This window comes from Lepidochelys kempii, chromosome 10, assembly GCF_965140265.1.
Source record: "Lepidochelys kempii isolate rLepKem1 chromosome 10, rLepKem1.hap2, whole genome shotgun sequence".
NCBI classification, from domain to species: Eukaryota; Metazoa; Chordata; order Testudines; family Cheloniidae; genus Lepidochelys; species Lepidochelys kempii.
Window position 1 is genome coordinate 12,175,380 of NC_133265.1, and position 20,957 is coordinate 12,196,336.

At 42.7% G+C, this 20,957-nt stretch overlaps 1 protein-coding gene across 3 annotated transcripts in view; it reads left to right on the top strand.

The window, feature by feature from the left end:
* MAD1L1 (mitotic arrest deficient 1 like 1) overlaps positions 1-20,957 on the top strand; it is a 554,553-nt gene that overhangs the window by 269,126 nt on the left and 264,470 nt on the right. The gene's annotated exons all lie outside the window — the stretch shown is intronic.

Sequence of the window (20,957 nt, forward strand, 5' to 3'; positions counted from 1 at the left end):
TGCCCCATGCTACAGAGGAAGGCGAAAAACCTCCAGGGCCTCTTCCAATCTGCCCTGGAGGAAAATTCCTTCCCAACCCCAAATATGGCGATCAGCTAAACCCTGAGCATATGGGCAAGATTCACCAGCCAGATACCCAGGAAAGAATTTTCTGTAGTAACTCAGATCCCACCCCATCTAATATCCCATCATAGACCATTGGGCCTATTTACCATGAATATTTAAAGATCAATTAATTACCAAAATCATGTTATCCCATCATACCATCTCCTCCATAAACTTATCGAGTCTAATCTTAAAGCCAGATAGGTCTTTTGCCCCCACTGCTTCCCTTGGAAGGCTATTTAACGATGATTTAACTGGGAATTGATGATTTAACTGGGAATTGGTCCTGCTTCGAGCAGGGGGTTGGACTAGATGACCTTCTGGGGTCCCTTCCAACCCTGATATTCTATGATTCTATGATTCTATGATTCTATTCCAAAACTTCACTCCTCTGATGGTTAGAAACCTTCATCTAATTTCAAGTCTAAACTTCCTGGTGGCCGGTTTATATCCATTTGTTCTTGTGTCCACATTGGTACTGAGCTTAAATAATTCCTCTCCCTCTCTGGTATTTATCCCTCTGATATATTTATAGAGAGCAATCATATCTACCCTCAACCTTCTTTTAGTTAGGTTAAACAAGCCAAGCTCCTTGAGTCTCCTTTCATAAGACACGTTTTCCATTCTTCGGATCATCCTAGTAGCCCTTCTCTGCACCTGTTCCAGTTTGAATTCATCCTTCTTAAACATGGGAGACCAGAACTGCACACACTACTCCAGGTGAGGTCTCACCAGTGCCTTGTATAACGGTATTAAAACCTCCTTATCTCTACTGGAAATACCTTGCCTGATGCATCCCAAGACCACACAGCTTTTTTCACGGCTATATCACATTGACAGCTCATAGTCATCCTATGATCAACCAGTACTCCAAGGTCCTTCTCCTCCTCCATTACTTCTAATTGATGCGTCCCCAGCTTATTACTAAAATTCTTGTTATTAATCCCTAAATGCATAACTTTACACTTCTCACTATTAAATTTCATCCTATTACTATTACTCCAGTTTACAAGGTCATCCAAATCTTCCTGTATGATTTCCCGGTCCTTCTCTAACTTGGCAATACCTCCCAGCTTTGTATCATCCGCAGACTTTATTAGCGCATTCCCACTTTTTGTGCCGAGGTCAGTAATAAAAATATTAAATAAGATTGGTCCCAAAACTGATCCCTGAGGAACTCCACTGGTAACCTCCCTCCAGCCTGACAGTTCACCTTTCAGTAGGACCTGCTGTAGTCTCCCTGTTAACCAGTTCCTTATCCACCTTTCAATTTTCATACTGATCCCCATCCTTTCCAATTTAACTAATAATTCCCCATGTGGCATAGTATCAAACGCCTTACTGAAATCTAGGTAAATTAGATCCACTGTGCTTCCTTTGTCTAAAAGATCTGTTATTTTCTCAAAGAAGGAGATCAGGTTGGTTTGGCACAATCTACCTTTTGTAAAACCATGTTGTATTTTGAATTAGGTGGGATGGAGGCCACACAGCTCCTTCCATGGTGTAGGGGAAATGGGAGTGTGCACAGAGGCACTGGCATGGGGTGGCGAATGGACGACCCTGGTATGGGGGGGGATGGAGGAATGAGGGACACACACAGCTCCTGTCATTTGGGGTGGGGTGACAGTGAAAGGGGGGTCACAAAGCCCTGGGTATGAGGGAGGGCATGGGGGAAGTGCAGAGAGTCCCTGAAGTAGAAGGGTTAGGAGTGCAGAGAGTTTATGGTAGGAATGGAGGTGTGCAAGAAGCCCCTGGTGTGTGCAATGTGATCAGTGTACAGAAGCTATGAAGTGTGCAACCCCCTAGTTGGGCTAAAAGGCCCTGATCCTGCAAAGCACCTCAGTATATGTTTAAGTCCATAACTGTTCAATAAAACACTTAAGAATATGCTTAGATGCTTTGCTGAATTGGGGCCCAAGGGTGGGGATCTATTGCAATTGGTGTGTTTTGGACAATGTCTAATAATCTACATGTAATAATTGTTCTCCAGAGGTGTAATTTTCAGTTGCTCCCGTGCTCATGTCTGTCTTTCCCTCAGAACTGGCATTCTCTTTACACTGCAGCTTTCTATTTCCCCCTCATTGAGAAGGAACTCATAAATGGGCTGTAGGAATTCTTGCTCTTTCATCAGGGAGCATTGTGCAGTGGACAGCACATCTCTAGATTGGAAGTGCTAGCCTGGTTTCATGTTGAGATCATGGACCAGAGTGTGGCTTTATTGCAACTTGTACTTTGGGGAAAGAAACCTTACAGGTAAGTCACTAAAAACGTGTCTTTTTTTTTTTCTTTGGCTTGGGGCTAGTTCTTTCAAATTTGAAATAGCCTAACTGGAAGCAGAGAAAACAGAAATGTTGTCTTATAGAAGTTGGCACCATGCCATGAAGAAAAACTTAACTAAACTGCAGTTAAAGATCTGGAAAACCTAGTGGTCCCAGTACATTGTAAGGAACTATTCAGTTCTTTCAGAGGCTTTGCAATTTATCCAGTTGATTTAATCAGTGTTAATGTCAAACATGCCCTGGTTCTGGTAAAAACTTTTCAGCAAATCATCTGAAAGTGTTGAGTTTTGGAGAAAACCAGCAGTCACTCCATAGTTTAAGCTATAAATTTTTTCTCTTGAATTTTATTTACGCTGCTTAATAAAACAAGCAGTAATACTGAACAGTACATGTGTCATGAATCCAACTGTGATGACAATAATAGATATGCACTGCATGACATTCGTTCAGCATATTGAGCTGATTTATGTTTTCAGTTTATTTAAATGAGTATAATAGTTATAGTGAGTTTAGCTTTGACAGATGTAGATTCAGATTTCAGCTCTGTGCAAGTCTGCACAAAAACACCAATTTAAAAAAAAAAACATTGATTTTTATCCACTCTCCATTCCCTTGTCTATACCCCAATATTCCCATTCACAAACATTGCACCTTGCCAAACCACTACACTTGCGAAAAAGAACGCATTTTTCTTTGAACTGTAGGTACTTGGGAAAAGTTACTAAACTTGCAATTAATTTTAATTTTTAAAAAAAGCCAATATGTTGGTGTCATAAATAGAAAGGGAAGGGTAAACCCCTTTGAAATCCCTGCTGGCCAGGGGAAAGCTCCTCTCACCTGTAAAGGGTTAAGAAGCTAAAGGTAACCTCGCTGGCACCTGACCAAAATGACCAATGAGGAGACAAGATACTTTCAAAAGCTGGGAGGAGGGAGAGAAACAAAGGGTCTGTGTCTGTCTATATGCTGGTCTTTGCTGGGGATAGACCAGGAATGGAGTCTTAGAACTCTTAGTAAGTAATCTAGCTAGGTATGTGTTAGATTATGATTTCTTTAAATGGCTGAGAAAAGAATTGTGCTGAATAGAATAACTATTTCTGTCTGTGTATCTTTTTTGTAACTTAAGGTTTTGCCTAGAGGGGTTCTCTATGTTTTTGAATCTAATTACCCTGTAAGATATCTACCATCCTGATTTTACAGGGGGGATTTCTTTATTTCTATTTACTTCTATTTTTTATTAAAAGTCTTCTTGTAAAAAACTGAATGCTTTTTCATTGCTCTCAGATCCAAGGGTTTGGGTCTGTGGTCACCTATGCAAATTGGTGAGGCTTTTTATCCAACATTTCCCAGGAAAGGCGGGGTGCAAGTGTTGGGAGGATTGTTCATTGTTCTTAAGATCCAAGGTTCTGGGTCTGTAGTCACCTAGGCAAATTGGTGAGGCTTTTTACCAAACCTTGTCCAGGAAGTGGGGTGCAAGGTTTTGGGAAGTATTTTGGGGGGAAGGACGTGCCCAAACAGCTCTTCCCCAGTAACCAGTATTAGTTTGGTGGTGGTAGCGGCCAGTCCAAGGACAACGGGTGTAATATTTTGTACCTTGGGGAAGTTTTGACCTAAGCTGGTAAAGATAAGCTTAGGAGGTTTTTCATGCAGGTCCCCACATCTGTACCCTAGAGTTCAGAGTGGGGGAGGAACCTTGACAGTTGGAGGACATGTTACACTAGAATAGTGACTATGTATACAATTCATTTATGAAGAGGTACAGTGACTATGGCGGTGGACAGAATGACTAGATCTAGATGTGAAGAGAATTCATTATATACAAAATATGCGTAAAGGGACAGATTCTTACAGGTACGTTCATACAAATTGAGGATGTGAGGACCGCAGCTATGCATTTTCATTATGCATGTGAATAAAATACAAATGCCTGCAGCCATATCAATTTGTTCTGCTGTCCTGTCAGAGCCCACAAGCCAAACAGGGTCAGAGAGACCTCTCAGAATCCCCTAGAATAGTTGCTGACATCTCTCAGTATTAACTGAAATCCTCAGCAGAGAGTTAGGAGCTCCTGTGGTGAAGACTGTCATCCTTGGTCACTAAAAATCACATGATACACAGAATTACTAAGTCTAGTAGTTTAGACAAATCTGTCTTGGGGACTCATAGACTTTAAGACCAGAAGGGACCATCATGATTATCTGATCTGACCTCCTGCACGTTGCAGGCCATGGAACCTCGCCCACACACTCCTGTAATAGACCCATAACCTCTAGCTGAGTTACTGAGTAACCTCAAATAATGGTTTAGAGACTTCAATTGGCAGAGAATCCACCATTTACACGAGTTGTAAACCTGCAAGTGACCCGTGTCCAATGTTGCAGAGGAAGGTGAAAACCCCCCAGGGTCTCTGCCAATCTGAACCAGGGGGAAAATTCTTAACCCAACCCCAAATACAGCAATCAAACCCTGAGCATGTAGGCAAGACCCAGCAGCCAGACACCTGGGAAAGAATTCTCCATAGTAACTCAGAGCCCTCCCCATCTAGAGTTCCATTACCGGCTGTTGGAGGTATTTGCTACCAGCAGTTGCGGATCAGCCGCGTGTTATTGTAGGCAGTCTCGTCATACGCTACACTCCGTAAATGTATCAAGGTCAGTCTTGAAGCCATCGAGGTTTTTGGTCCCCACTCATCCCCTTGGAAGGCTGTTTCAGAATTTCACTCCTCTGATGGGTAAAAACCTTCATCTAACTTCAAGCCTAAACTTATTGATGGCCAGTTTATAATGTGTGTTCTTACCTGCCGTTTTAAATGGATGCAGCACTTTACTTCGCTTCCTAAACAGCTATTTCATTCTACCACAGAGATGCCTATACGTCAGTGGTGGGCAGCGTGAGCCTTGTGTATAACCTGTATGGCTCTCCACATGCCCAAGCAGTGCCTCCCATGTCTACACTACTATTTTTAGCAGTGCGGTTCCCCACTGCCTCCCCTCTTCTGGAGCCTTTCCCTGCCATATGGAAGGGCTCTGGTGCGGGGAGGCAGTGGGGAAAGGCTTCTGCAGCTCCCCACGGCTGGAGCCTTTTCCTTGCTGCCTTCCTGGTGCCAGAGCCTTTCATGGAAACATGTAGCTGCGCACCCCAGTGACGTGGATTCAGCCACCTTTCATTGCAATGTGCTGCGCCTGTACTGTATGTGCCATTGTACGTAGACACAGACAAAGCCAGAGGGGGAGAGAATGGTTTACCCACATGGGCTGATATCACGGGTTGTAAGTATCCCAGTGTGACTGAATTGCTGGTTGTATTGCTGGTTTCATTCACTAGAAGATTTCTCTGAGTGGGCTTCCTAATTTGTACACCTGCTATAGACTGAAAGTGTCTCTCTGTGACTTAGAGATGTTGAAAATTGAAGGAGGCATTAGTAGGAGGTGTTAAGTCATCAAGTGTTGACTTCTCACTTCAGGATGAGAATAGTAAGTGTGTTGAAATTTCAGCCTCAGAATTTGTGTGCTGTGAATAGCTATTTCGTTTGTGGATATTCATTTAGGCATGCATATATATATATGCGCGTGTGTGTGTGCGTATAATTTTTGTTTGTGTTTTTTTTTCTGTGTAAAGTATATAGTTAGTGATGCAGATGTTGTGTCTGATGGGACACAAGTGTTAAGGATGTTGGACTGCATAAGGTGAATTTTTTCATGTCAGTATTGTCAGTAGCCAAATGTAAGGGTAATTCAGTTTCATAACTGGTGTATGTGTGTAAAATTAGTATCTCTTGGATTCTAATGTATACATTTTCCTTTATGCCTGTAAAGTAACAAAGCACACATGGAAAAATGCTGCAGTCTTTTTATTCCTTTAGTGTATACACTACATTTCTGTAAAAGGCAGAAGGAGTATTCTTAACTGTACCGACAAATGGCATTTATCTTCACAGTGCAGGCATGACCTTATGACACACAAGTGGCATATCCCATTTTTTGAGATAAGGACCCTGCTTTTCAGTCTAGACCATGGGTCTCAAACAACCGGCCCAAGGGGCTATTTCCTGCAGCCCCCCAGCTCCCTGCGACACCCCCACTCCCCTAGCGTTTACCTAGAGCGGCTCCGGCTGTCCACTGCACAATGCTCCCTGATGAAAGAGCAAGAATACTTGAAATTTGTACCAGACTGTTCTTCCACTGAAGGGTTAAAAACTTAGCTAGATGAGCAGTAATAGAGAAGGGGACCCCCTCAATGTACATACTGCCTGCTAAGATTGCGCATTCAGCAGCTGTTTTGATATGGGAATGTTTCTGTGCCCCAGAGGAGTGCATTAGCTGTGGAGTTTCTCCTGTGGTGTTCCAGTGAAGTGGAATGAATCCCTTAGAGTCCACCACCACTGGGAATTCACTCATGTGAGACTGTGAGTTGCTGTCCTGGCCTGCTGCATAACTCTACCAGCAGTAGGCTTGGCAAAGTTTCGTCAGTCAGGCTGCCCTTCGGTGGTGAGGAAGCAGCTGCAAACTCACATTTTGTTTGGCAGCATTCCTTCCCCAGGGCTGCAGCACTGTTTGATTCAAATGGAAGACAACAGACCTACAGAAGCAGTATAGTATTCCCAGTAGATCTTTGCTAATCCTCTGGTCTCCATACTCCTCCCCATATAGCCAACATCTGGAAGGAAAACATCAAGGAAAAACAGGAGGAAATGAGTTTCTCTCTTGTTGGGTTTCTCCCTCGCGTCTCAAAATTTCACCGCAGTTCAGAATGCAAAATCAACAGATGCTTTCTGTGGTTCTGAGCTGTTCTTATAAATCAGGCACTTTTTGCAAACACAGGAACACCTGAGCCCCAATGTTCATCAGTAGCTGCACCTATCTGCCTTCCACTGAAAACTGCTCCAGGCTAAAGTCAGTGGTCCTGATCTCCAGAGAAGGCTTCCTGAGTATGTTTTAGTGATCCTTCTACCCTCTACTGTCTCCTCCTATTGCCTCTTAATGCTGTGTTCCTTAACATCTCTGAATAAATGCCAACAATGGGAAATAGAGGACTGTGTTGTCCTTTTGGATTTTGGGTAATCCAAAATCTTTCCCATTAGACCCCCTCCTGGTCCTGTTCCACCCTCTGCCCCCGATCCAGTTGTCATCTTGAGCTTTGTATTTTGTGTCAGAGTTGGAGGTGGACTTGGCCTTTGGGATACAAAGAGTAGGAGAGAGAGCAAGAAAGAGCTTCATCTGAACACAGGAGGGACTTCATGGACCTAAAATTAAGTAAAAAAAAGGAATACTAGTGGGACCTTAGAGACTAACCAATTTATTTGAGCATAAGCTTTCATGAGCTTCAGCTCACTTCATCGGATGCATTCAGTGGAAAATACAGTGAGGAGATTTATACACACAGAACATGAAAAAATGGGTGTTATCATACACACTGTAAGGAGAGTGATCACTTAAGATGAGCTATTACCAGCAGGAGAACGGGGGGAGGGGAGAAAACCTTTTGTAGTGATAATCAAGGTGGGCCATTTCCAGCAGTTAACAGGAATGTCCGAGGAGCAGTGCCGGGGGCGAGGGGGGGGGAGAATAAACATGGGGAAATAGTTTTACGTTGTGTAATGACACATCCACTCCCAGTCTCTATTTAAGCCTAAGTTAATTGTATCCAGTTTGCAAATTAATTCCAATTCAGCAGTCTCTCGTTGGAGTCTGTTTTTGAAGTCTTTTTGTTCTAATATTGTGACCTTTAGGTCTGAAATCGAGTGACCAGAGAGATTGAAGTGTTCTCTGACTGGTTTAGGAATGTTATAATTCTTGACATCTGATTTGTGTCCATTTATTCTTTTACGTAGAGACTGTCCAGTTTGACCAATGTACATGGCAGAGGGGCATTGCTGGCACATGATGGCATATATCACATTGGTATGTGTGCAGGTGAACGAGCCTCTGATAGTGTGGCTGATGTTATTAGGCCCTGTGATGGTGTCCCCTGAATAGATATGTGGGCACAGTTGGCAACGGGCTTTGTTGCAAGGATAGGTTCCTGGGTTAGTGGTTTTATTGTGTGGTGTGTGGTTGCTTTTGAGTATTTGCTTCAGGTTGGGGGGCTGTCTGTAGGCGAGGACTGGCCTGTCTCCCAAGATTAGTGAGAGTGATGAGTCGTCCTTCAGGATAGGTTGTAGATCCTTGATGATGCGTTGGAGAAGTTTTAGTTGGGGGCTGAAGGTGATGGCTAGTGGCGTTCTGTTATTATCTTTGTTGGGCCTGTCCTGTAGTAGGTGACTTCTGGGTACTCTTCTGGCTCTGTCAATCTGTTTCTTCACTTCAGCAGGTGGGTATTGTAGTTGTAAGAATGCTTGATAGAGATCTTGTAGGTGTTTGTCTCTGTCTGAGAGTTTGGAGCAAATGCGGTTGTATCGTAGAGCGTGGCTGTAGACGACGGATCATGTGGTGTGGTCTGGGTGAAAGCTGGAGGCATGTAGGTAGGCACAGCGGTCAGTAGGTTTCCGGTATAGGGTGGTGTTTATGTGACCATCGCTTATTAGCACCGTAATGTCCAGGAAATGGATCTCTTATGCGGACTGGTCCAGGCTGATGTTGATGTTGGGATGGAAATTGTTGAAATCATGGTGGAATTCCTCAAGGGCTTCTTTTCCGTGGGTCCAGATGATGAAGATGTCATCAATATAGCGCAAGTAGAGTAGGGGCATTAGGGGACAAGAGCTGAGGAAGCGTTGTTCTAAGTCAGCCATAAAAATGTTGGCATACCGTGGGGCCATGCGGGTACCCATAGCAGTGCCGCTGATTTGAAGGTATACGTTGTCCCCAAATGTGAAATAGTTATGAGTGAGGACAAAGTCACAAAGTTCAGCCACCAGGTTTGCCGTAACATTATTGGGGATAGTGTTCCTGATGGCTTGTAGTCCATCTTTATGTGGAATGTTGGTGTAGAGGGCTTCTACATCCATAGCGGCCAGGATGGTGTTTTCAGGAAGATCACCGATGGATTATAGTTTTCTCAGGAAGTCAGTGGTGTCTCGAAGATAGCTGGGAGTGCTGGTAGCGTAGGGCCTGAGGAGGGAGTCTACCTAGCCAGACAATCCTGCTGTCAGGGTGCCAATGCCTGAGATGATGGGGCGTCCAGGATTTCCAGATTTATGGATCTTGGGTAGCAGATAGAATACCCCAGGTCGGGGTTCCAGGGGTGTGTCTGTGTGGATTTGTTCTTGTGCTTTTTCAGGGAGTTTCTTGAGCAAATGCTGTAGTTTCTTTTGGTAACCTTCAGTGGGATCAGAGGGTAATGGCTTGTAGAAAGTGGTGTTGGAGAGCTGCCTAGCAGCCTCTTGTTCATATTCCAACCTATTCATGATGACGACAGCACCTCCTTTGTCAGCCTTTTTGATTATGATGTTAGAGTTGTTTCTGAGGCTAAAATTAAGTGTGTGGTGTTTTTACTGACTGAGCCATCTGGGTTGTGCTGGATGCACTTTGTGTCAGTGGCGATAATATCTTGCACTTGGCTATCTCCTTTCATCCAAAAATCCCAAATCACGTTACAGAGTAGATGTTATCTTTTTACAGATGGAGAGACTGAGTTTCAGAGAAATTAAATAACTTGCGAAGGCTTCACAGCAGTTGTTTGGCAGAGCTGGGAATAAAAACTAGATCTCCTGACCGTTACAGAGCCATGCAGCTGATTTTGGGCCAAGGTTAAGTACTTTCCTGGGTTGTCAAAAAAATTATCTCCTGTTTGAAGTCATCATATTCCACTTTGTCCTATGAACACATGGGTCTATTAAATGGTCCCTCCTGATTCTGGATGAACCCCTTCACACTGTAGTAGCACTGAGAACTTAGGATGACCTGTAACATTATAGTAAACTTGCTATCTGCAATTCTTGACATTACCAGCTAGTGAATCTGTCACTTAAAACAAAACAGAGCAAGAAAGATTGGTCTGTCCTTGAAACTTGAGAGCAAGGGAAAGATTTAGCCATTATCTCTCTGTCCAGTAAATCTTGATAGTGACTTTGACAGGAGCCTGTAGCTCGCAGATGCTTTCCCTGTGTCTTCAGTAATTATAAGGGTGACTCCAGCAATTTTCCAGTTTCAAGTATAATTTTTTATGTGTTAACATCAGAGTTCCTTTTCTTTATTCATGCATCTCACGCCCCGGGAGTTAACCCAGCTGCCTATAAGTCTCACACTTGGGGGCGGCATTTCACTACTACGCATCATGTCCAGTAGGAAGTTATTTCTCTGTAACATCCAGCAGCTCTTGCTTATATGAGGGAAATAGACTTTATTACTCTGCACAAAACCAATGTAATTCCTCCTTTATGTAAGTTGCCATTGGAGGCACAGGGAATACTGGTGCCTTGGCAGCCCTTGGGGTGACTTTTTTACACAGGTTTGAATTTCCTTTGGTTTAAGTAGCTTCAGTTTCTGAAGGGACTGGAGAGGGTGGTTGAGACCAAACTACATTAAAACCCATATAAGCAATTATCTGCAAAACCCATTTTAATTACAACTCTCCACATGTGATAAGGATTTGTGCTGGAAATCACTTTAGATAAGCTATTACCAGCAGGACAGTGGGGTGGGAATAGGTATTGTTTCATATTCTCTGTGTATATATAAAGCCTGCTGCAGTTTCCACGATATGCATCTGAAGAAGTGAGCTGTAGCTCACGAAAGCTTATGCTCTAATAAATTGGTTAGTCTCTAAGGTGCCACAAGTCCTCCTTTTCTTTTTGCGAATACAGACTAACACGGCTGTTACTCTGAAACCTGTCAATAAGAACATGATCTCTGTTTTGCTCGTTACAACATTCCTATAAATCAAAATGAGCTTCGCTTCTACAGCAGCAGTGTATAAACTTGTGTGTTTGAAAGTTAGTAGGGAATTTTCTTCCACACTTCTCTATGGTTATTACAGAGAGACTGATTCCCCCCTCACTTCTGTCCCCTCCCCAACTGCTGTGAAATTACATTGGGTAGTGTTTGACACTTCGGGGACTATTATAATTTATTTGTAGATGTTATTTCCCGCATATGTCGTGTGTGTGCTCTCGGTTTAATAACCAGAAGAACTTTCCTGAGAGCAGTAAAATGACTTGAATCATTAAAGCAGTATGGAAATTTTTTAACAGTCTCTAATATTGAGCTCCTTCACTTTGTTTCTCAAATAATGCTGCTGCACGGAAGATTAGCAGTCGCCAGTGGAAGGCTTCAAAGTAATATTTTTAATTGTCCTAGACCATTAAATCCCATGTACATTTGGAGGACACTTTGGAATTACTGAAACAGCTCCAAATCTCTGATAATCTGCACCAATACTGGGCTAAAGGATTGATGAGAAGATATTGTATAGCATGGTATAAATATATAACTTCAAAGGACTAAGCAGGCAAAGGGATTTTTTAGCTGTTGAAAGTTGCATCTCTTGGCTGCAATGTCATAAGTTGGCATGTTTCACTAGTGAAAATTTCTTTTCATTTCAGCTTTCACAATATTTTAATACATAGGATTGCAGTATGCAAATAAACTGAAGTCTAAGTATGACTGGCTGAGTTACTTCTGTCACAATCCCTGCCGCCCACACGAATGAGCTGTTCACAGCTGTCTCGAAAGCAAAGTTTCCTCCTGTTTTCTTTCACTGAACAGAATCTTACAAAAAATCGACATGCAGGAGGGCACCAGGGACATTTTGTATGTGATTTTAACCTCAGTATAATCTCATGATACTGTTCAAGCATTCTAGATAAAATATAAACTCAGTGAATATATACATCTTCAGATTCTTAGTACATTACAGAATAGTCAAATAGCAGTTCCATGACCAGTTGAGTGCCTGCATGTGTTCTATAACCCACCCACCTTTTTAGTGTCCTCTTGTATTTGGCCTAGAGCCTCAGATGTGCAGAATTCTGCTTGGCTCACCTGGGGAGTAGTGGGGAAGGGAAGAGGTGGTTTGACACTGCCTTTCTGCTCCTTCTCTCTCTCAAACAAATCATGGGGTAGGGGTCACTTGACCAGTGTCGCAAGTTAAAGCAGCCAAAAAGCACAGCGTGCTCGAGCCACAAGCTTGTGGGAATTTAGCCCAGTCAGAGGATCTGGCCCTGTGTGTGTGTGTATATATATATATATAATTTTTTTTTTGGTATGTTACACAGGTAAATATGCGAAGTTATACATAGGTTTTTGATTAGCTCACAGCAAACATCAGAGTGATATCAGAGTCTAAAAAACTGAGCCTTATTTAGGTTTCCTGTGTTTCATGTATTTGAAACAAGATTTTAAAATAGTGTTTTTCTGATCCTTACAAAATATTCCTCAATGTTTTTAAGGTAATTTGCCAAAGAAGCACACAAGGCCACGTTGTATGGTGGGAATATGGGGCCTTCTAAGTAAATTGGCCAAGCACCACAACGGATTTCTTCAATTTGCATGCAGTGTTTCTTTAAAATACTGCTACGGTCAACTTAGAAATTTTTCATATTGCAAAAAATGTAACATTTTGCAGCTATGTCATAACCCCTTTAGGCTTGGCTTCACCTTGTTAGTTCATGAGGCAGCTACCCTGATGGGAAATTCACCACCACCCTCGCAGACTTTCTATTAGGAGAGAGGAGCTCTAAGGTGTATCTGGGAATCCTGGGAGAAGATACTGTACAAAAAGTGCAATGTATCAGTGTCTCCTAGGTGTCCTTTTCAGGAAGTGCTGCACACCTAGGGGTTGCAAACTATAGCTTCTGCCACTGAAACCCCTGCACCACCAAGAAGTAGCTTGTCTTCCCCTGGGGACCTTGGTCTGGAATTCTGACTAGGAAAGTTGGCACAAGCCAGGAATAATCAGCCATGTATGTGCATATATATATTACTCTGATAGTCTCTGATTGCTATGACTCTTCCTTTTTCTCCATGATAGTGAGACTTCTGCATGTCTCCATTCATCATCAAGTACAAACATTTATATTATGATTGTATGGAGTTTCTTCATATTTCCTAATGAAAACACAAGACTTCAAAGTGTTATGCCTTCACGTCAAAATTGTTTTGATTTACGACCTGCGTGTAACACACACAATTTACTGTGGGTTCACAAAGGGAGTACTTAGATTTGCTAATTGCTCATAGAATGGAGGGGAAAGTTTGTTCACTAGAGGTTGAGGAGCTTAATTTTTCCTGCGAGTGTGTCTGTCACTTGAGCAGCTTGTCCATAACATAGGGCAGCTGGCTCACATTCATGCTCCAGAGGAGAGATTCGGGCCATTGATGTGGCCAGTTTAACCACCTGCCTTGTAATTAACAGATTGTTTGGGGCTTGATTCATTAATCCTCAAAGCTCTATAGTTCTGACCAAACACTTCCTACTCCAGAGCTGGCATTAATAGATGTTTGACAGACACAAGGAGCAGTTATGAGGAGAGCAGTGGTCTTGACCTTTTTGATTCACTCCTGTCTGGTATATTTCCCATGTTTGTGTTTACTCATGAAGGTTTGAAATATGGCTGATGTAGCTACAATTGCTGTTTTGGAAGGTATTTGAGAAGAGCCATTAACTCAAAGAGCACAGGGAAGTAAACTGAACAATTCAGAAATGTCTCCCTGGTATTTGAATTGGTTCCCATGCTCTCAAACCATTTATATTATTGCTTCAAAGTCTGGATAGCATATCTAGAATATGGTCAGCTTACAATTTAGCATACCTCCTAGGAAGAGGATGTAATAGTACTAGGAACTGGTTTACATTAGGCAGTGTTGTCCCAATGGATGAACGTTTTAAATTGACAGATGATTCCCCCCCGGCTTTTTAAAGAGATTTGTTAAATGCTGAGCAGGATGTTTTTCTGGCATACTCTGCTTAACTGATTTTGGTTGCCCTGACCACACTGTGTGGTTAGTGGGCAAATTGTTGGTTGGCAACTTACTTGCCTATCCAATTCTTTAACCCAGTACATTCAGATTCCTTAAAGCTTGAGCACTGTGGTCCATGGGAATTGAACATGTACGTTAAGTAATGGAAATTTCTTGGGAGCTGAAAGATAACACATTTCCATTTGTGTCTGAAAATTCAGTGTGCATGTCCTTGCTACTGAGAGAGATCCCCCAGAAACTACAGTGATGGGCCCAGCACAAAAACTTGGATAGAACAGACTCAAGTCTGTTAAATGTGGGGATGTTGCTTTTTTACAGGAAAAAGCTCTGAGATTACAATGGCAAACTTTGCTCCAGCTTCTGTTGCATATTTTATTCTTCTGGCCTGAGTGGCAAATCTGAGAGTGCACCTTGTGAAGGGGATGTACATTTCCATTAATAAGGTGGAGAGGTGGCATGATAAATTGCAAAGAGTCTTAAGTGGCATGAGGCCATGTGGCATAAATTAGTCTTGGGTACAGGGCTGAAAATGTATGAATTGAGCAACCCGACTGTTCTATACCTGAAAGGCAAGCTACAGGAAACAATACAAGAACAGTCCCCTCAACTCCTTCCGAGGTGGCCCTGTAAATACCCTACATGTGTCTGAATCAAGGGGTGCAACAGGCTGCTATGTGCTATTCTAGGTCTCCCTCCAGCTGCTTCCTTAAGCTGTTGCGGTGGCTGCCAGCTTTTCTGAAGTGCTCTGATTAAGTGAGATGTTGGGTAAGTTCAGAGCCTAATTTCTCCTTCATAATTAAAAAATGTGTGTGTGTGTCATGCTGCTGCTTAGTTTGCATTTTCTTGTGGCCTAGTAGGAATATGGTAGTGAATGATGTTGCAAGCATCTTTCCTGTAACAGCTGAGCTAAGTTCAATATTTGATTTGGGCTAATGAAAGGGCTAGAGGGTAGGGCTAATATTTCAGGCTCTTGTGATAAAACATACAGATCAGCTACTTCACAGCCTGGTAGATCAGTCCCAGCGGACCACTACTAGTTTGGTACATTCAGTGCTTGTCTAACCCCCAGTGCATGTGGAAGAGAGAGTTGGGTGATAATGTCTTCCTGATATACCTATACTGTATATTTGCAAAGGTTCTCAAATTACGATATGCAAATCGCTTTCTGTTGGCTTGTGAAATGCTGGCTGGGGCCACCTTCTTATTTCTAGCTGCTGGGTCATATTAAATGACAGTTAACAATACATTAAATATGTCTCTCTTTACATTTTTATTTAAGCAATGGCTGTAGTTGCCACAGGGATGTAATATGATCATGAATTATATCTAATTCTACTCCTTTTTAGCACCCTAAATAATTCCTCTCCAGCCTTGATATTAAGACACTTTAATGTTTTCTCATGGTGATTATGCATTTTGTACAGTACTCCTCTGAAGACTTCTGTCTCAGTAAAAAGAGATAAAATGTATAGTTTGTCTTTTTTCATAAATGGTTTCCTCCAACCATCTAATCATGTTTGGTTGCTATTCTCTGAATTCCCGGTAGTTCCTCTTCCCTTCTTGGCACTGAGCTGCCCAGGAACAAATGCAGTAGAGAGAGCCTATTTTGTGATATGATGCTTCTGTGATTGCAGCCCAAAATCATACTGGCTTGCCATAGCACGCTGCAATTCGTATTTAACTTGCTGTCCACTTTTGCCTCTAGGTCTCTGTTGGCATAACAGTTTGAGAGGTCTGTTCCACCCATATGTGTGTTTTTTTTAAAGTTAAATCTTATGTTATTTACTGTCCATGTTTTGAATTTCTCTTGATCCTTTCTTTGACCTCTTCAAAAGGTTTTTTTGCAAACCTGCCAAACTTTGCATCTATGTATTATGCTAATATGCTTTGTGGATCCCCATCTCAAATTTCAGCCAAGATGTTAAATAACACCACACCATAACTCCCATTCTTATGGCATCCCATCAGACAATTCCCCTAATTGATACATTGCCATGATGACATGTTGTATGCTGCCCAAATAACAGATTAAGCCTTCAAGTAAATTAATTTCCCTTGTTTGAGCAGCGAGTCACATGGATGCTGCTTGTTTTCAGAACAGATTTGTTTCCCCACTGTTTAATTTTACCAAGGCTTAGGGATATGGTAATGAAACATGAGGTCTTAACTCTAGGTCACTGGTTCAAATCTCAGACAGTTAGTTGCTCAGTGTCATGGTCAGGGTTAAGGCAACTAGGTGGGGCAGAGAGGAGACGCTTGACCTAATATTATCCCTGCTGTATTTGTTCTCTGGAAAAATAGAGGACTTCATTTTCCTGAATTCAGTATAGAACTCTTCACCAGTGCTCATTTCTCATTAAGGAAGTTTTGTGTCAATAAATCAAAGTTTAGAGATATTCCCAGGGCTGGACTTTTCACAGGTACTATGTTCAAATACGTGGGAGGGATGGAGAGCTTATCTATCCAGGCAGTTATTGCGCAGCAAGCCAGGGTGTGAATCTACAGTGCTCCAGCTCGACATACAGTGGTATCCCGTGTGGACACTGCTACAACACAGTGAAGGTACCAGAGTGCAGTTACTGCATGGCAAGCTGGTGCAGTATAGATTCCCAGCCTAGTGTTCTGCACAGTAACTTGTCTTATAGACAAGCACTTAGTTCCTCTTAAGTCTTTTTGTTTCTATCAGAACTGTGCATATATGTCATAATTTCTTGTGAGCCGGGAACTTTGCATGCGGTTCTTTGCTTCAGTGACTGCACTTTGCCCTGCATCTTAGTTTTGGAAGGTGTGTAGGTGTCACCTTTTGCATCTTGGACAGCTCTCCTCTTAGCCAGTTTGCAGGAGCTTAATATTAGCCTGAGCCATTGTGTAGGTCAAGTTTGAAACTGAAGAAAGAAGTGGGAAAAAGAATATGTACACCGTGTGGTAGGGGAGAGTTACAGTGCGAATTCTAAGTAAAAAGCGGGTTATAAACGTGCTCAGCACCTATAACTTGTTCTCCTCTATTACTTTGGGTTGGGGACGAATTCCTTATTTTGGAAATACAGGGATGGTGGAAAGTATCCTGTGAAACACACATTGTTAAAATGTTTGGGAGGGTTTGTGGTAAATGTAATTGACTTTCCTAATGTGCTCCTCCAAGAACCATTTAGATTTAGAATTCTCTTGGATTAACAGCCTTCAACGTCAGATTCCTATCTCAGTCAGTATCACAGTAGCCTTAGTGAAGTGCCCTCACACCTGGGCATTTCAATCTGTTCATGGATTGCTTTTCAGCACTTATTGTCTTTGGTCTGTTTGACTTTTCCTTAGTCCAAGATAGACCCTCACAGACTGGAACCAGTATTAGGTTTAACCAAAAAAAACCTTCAGAAACAGACGTCAAAGAGAAACAGCAGAGCTAAATTTATTTGCATTAATTTGGGCTTGAATAGGGACTGGGAGTGGCTGGCTCATTACAAAAGCACCTTTGCCTCTCCTGGAATTGACACCTCCTCATCTATATTGGGAGTGGACTACATCCACCCTGATCGAATTGGCCCTGTCACCACTGGTTCTCCACTAGTGAGGTAACTCCCTTCTCTTCATGTGTCAGTATATTTATGTCTGCATCTGTAATTTTCACTCCATGCATCTGAAGAAGTGGGGTTTTTACCCACGAAAGCTTATGCTCAAATAAATCTGTTAGTCTTTAAGGTGCCACCGGACTCCTTGTTGTTTTTGCGGATACAGACTAACACGGCTACCCCCTGATAGGTTCTCAACCTATTTACCATTGTGGGCCTTACATGCAACTTTCTGTGTGTTATGTGGGCCTCATCCACACAATATATATACTACCTGTACGGCCTTGAGGATGTCACATGGGCTGCAGCTGTGTGCTGATTGCACCATGGGTTGGGAACCACAGGGTGCAATTGTAGACTAATATGTAACCCTTAATCCTTTTTTTGTTTCTAGCTCAGGATGGTCAAATAGTCCTTGTCTGATGGTTAAAACCCTCTTCATGTAGACCTAAGTCCATTAGAGATGTTGGAAAGTTTATTTATTTTCTATCCACTGTGTTCATTCCATCCATGTGTGTGTTGCAAAGGTTATTCCAGCATATGAAGAATGTCTTTGCACTTGCAATATCTGGCTCTTTTCTGACTCTATCTGGCGATAGAATTCTACCTGATGAAATATTTGTGGGGAAAAATTGCTCCCAGGCATTGGTGAATTTACAAACAGTCTCCTGACATTTCAGCATCCTTGTGGGAATTTCAGTTTTACTTTCTTGCTTGTGCTTGCTCTTTACGTCTGCAGAGGGCTGGCATCTCCTGTAGTGTTTAATGAGTGTGCTTCATTTCCCCACAAGAGAACCCAGGGTTATGTTAAAACCACATTCATCTTGTATGGGTGCCTGTTCCTTTAATAACATGACATCCTTATATGGTCTGCACAGCTAGAACCTGTAACTTTCTTGGTCCTTCCACTGAGCTGAGGGAGACTTGGGCTCTGCCTAATTGCAGTGTTTGTTTCTTTGTTTGGGGAATTGATCTACACATTTTATGCTGAACTCTGAGACTGTAATTTTTAGTTTGCTTGTATTTCAGTGCGATTAGCTTGTGTAGCTTAATGTTTTTCATTTCATTGTCATGAACTGCTTGTCATTCATGTCTTTTGGATACGGTGCTCGTAAAGCCCATATTATGTAGTGTAGAGATGTCATTATAGAGACTCTGGAGGGTTTAATGAATATCTGCCTGAATTAGTTTGTATGAAAAATTTTAGTTTGTATTGGGTTATTTATACTATTTAAATGTGTTTTGCTTTCTTCCTTTGAGACTATCCTTCACGCTCTGTGCTAGCCACAGGGAGGCTGATCGGAGGCTAGCATGGTGTCATGGAACAGAAGAGGTGGAAAGAAGTGACAACAAAGTATTGTCTGTCATTTCTCTGAACTAATACTACAATACCAGTTTCCTCTAGTGTTTTCTTTCATAAAGGCCCATCATCACCGAAGAATCATAAGATTCTACCAAAGCTCCTTCACCGGGTTGGTTCACCATTTCCACAAAACTGCATAGGCGTATCTTTAACTCAGAAGAGATGCCATCTCTGAACCAAGATTGGCTTACAGCTTTCTCCTAGGGAAACCTAGTTCCTCTGTCACTGCACCAGCTTACAGGTTTCAGAGTAACAGCCGTAGTCTTAGTCTGTATTCGCAAAAAGAAAAGGAGGACTTGTGGCACCTTAGAGACTAACCAATTTATTTGAGCATGAGCTTTCGTGAGCTACAGCTCACTTCATCGGATGCATACTGTGGAAACTGCAGAAGTCATTATATACACACAGAGACCATGAAACAATACCTCCTCCTACCCCACTGTCCTGCTGGTAATAGCTTATCTAAAGTGATCATCAAGTTGGGCCATTTCCAGCACAAATCCAGCTTAGGGTTTCTTTGAGAGAGCCTCGGCCAGGAAAACTCTGTTAGCCTGCTTTGCAACGAGAGTTCGTCAGCCCCAAAATATTCACCATGCCACTGTCTCCTTGAGAGAACCCAAGCCACCATCACCTCCAAGGACTCTACCAGAGCATCTTCCCATCAGGGTTTCTCTACAGGAGTTCCTGAACATACCTCTGTTTAGTCTCAAGTTCTGCTTTACAAAGGCAGGAGCTTTTGAACTCCTCTGCCTGAAGGCTGCAAAAAAATCTCTGAATAGTCTTCAGTACATGCATTGCTATGAGAGGCAATATGGTCCAGTGAATAGAAAACTAGATTAGGGTTTAGGAGAGCTGGATCTATTCCCAGCTTTGCCAGTGACCTGGAGTGTGACTATGGGCAAGTCACTTCCTTTCTCTGTGCCTCTGTTTCTGCACCTATCCTTGGGTATGTCTACACTATGAAATTAGGTCGAATTTGTAGAAGTCGGTTTTCTACAGAGCATTTTTATACAGTCGATTGTGTGTGTCCCCACACAAATGCTTTCAGCGCATGTAGTCAGCGGAGTGTGTCCACAGTACCGAGGCAACCATCTACTTCCGAAGCGTTGCACTGTCGGTAGCTATCCCACAGTTCCCGCAGTCTCCACTGCCCATTTGAATTCTGGGTAGAAATCCCAATGCCTGATGGGGCTAAAACGTTGTCGCGGGTGGTTCTGGGTGCATATCGTCAGGCCCCCCTTCCCTCCCTTCTTCTGTGAAAGCAATCGTTTTGCGCCTTTTTTCTTGAGTTACCTATGCAGACGCCATACGACGGCAAGCATAGAGCCCGCTCAGCTAACCGTCACCGTGTGTCTCCTGGGTGCTGGCAGACTTGGTACTGCATTGCTACACAGCAGCAGTTTATTGCCTTTTGGCAGCAGACTGCCAGTGCAGTGCAGTATGACTGGTAGCCGTCGTCGACGTAGTCCTGGGTGCTCTTTTAACTGACCTCGATGAGGTCAGGGGCGCCTGGGCAAACATGGGAGTGACTCAGCCAGGTCATTTCCCTTTTAAGTTTCGTCACATGGCGATTGAGTCCTACTGGCAGTGCACTGTCTTTTAATCAGCAGCCAGCAGAAGACGATGGCCAGCAGTCATACTGCACCGTCTTCTGCCAAGCACCCAGGAGATGACAATGGCTAGCAGTCGTACTGCACAGTCTGCTGCCAGCAAGATGTATAAAGACAGATGAAGTGGATCAAAACAAGAAATAGACCAGATTTGTTTTGTATTCATTTTCTCCTCCCTC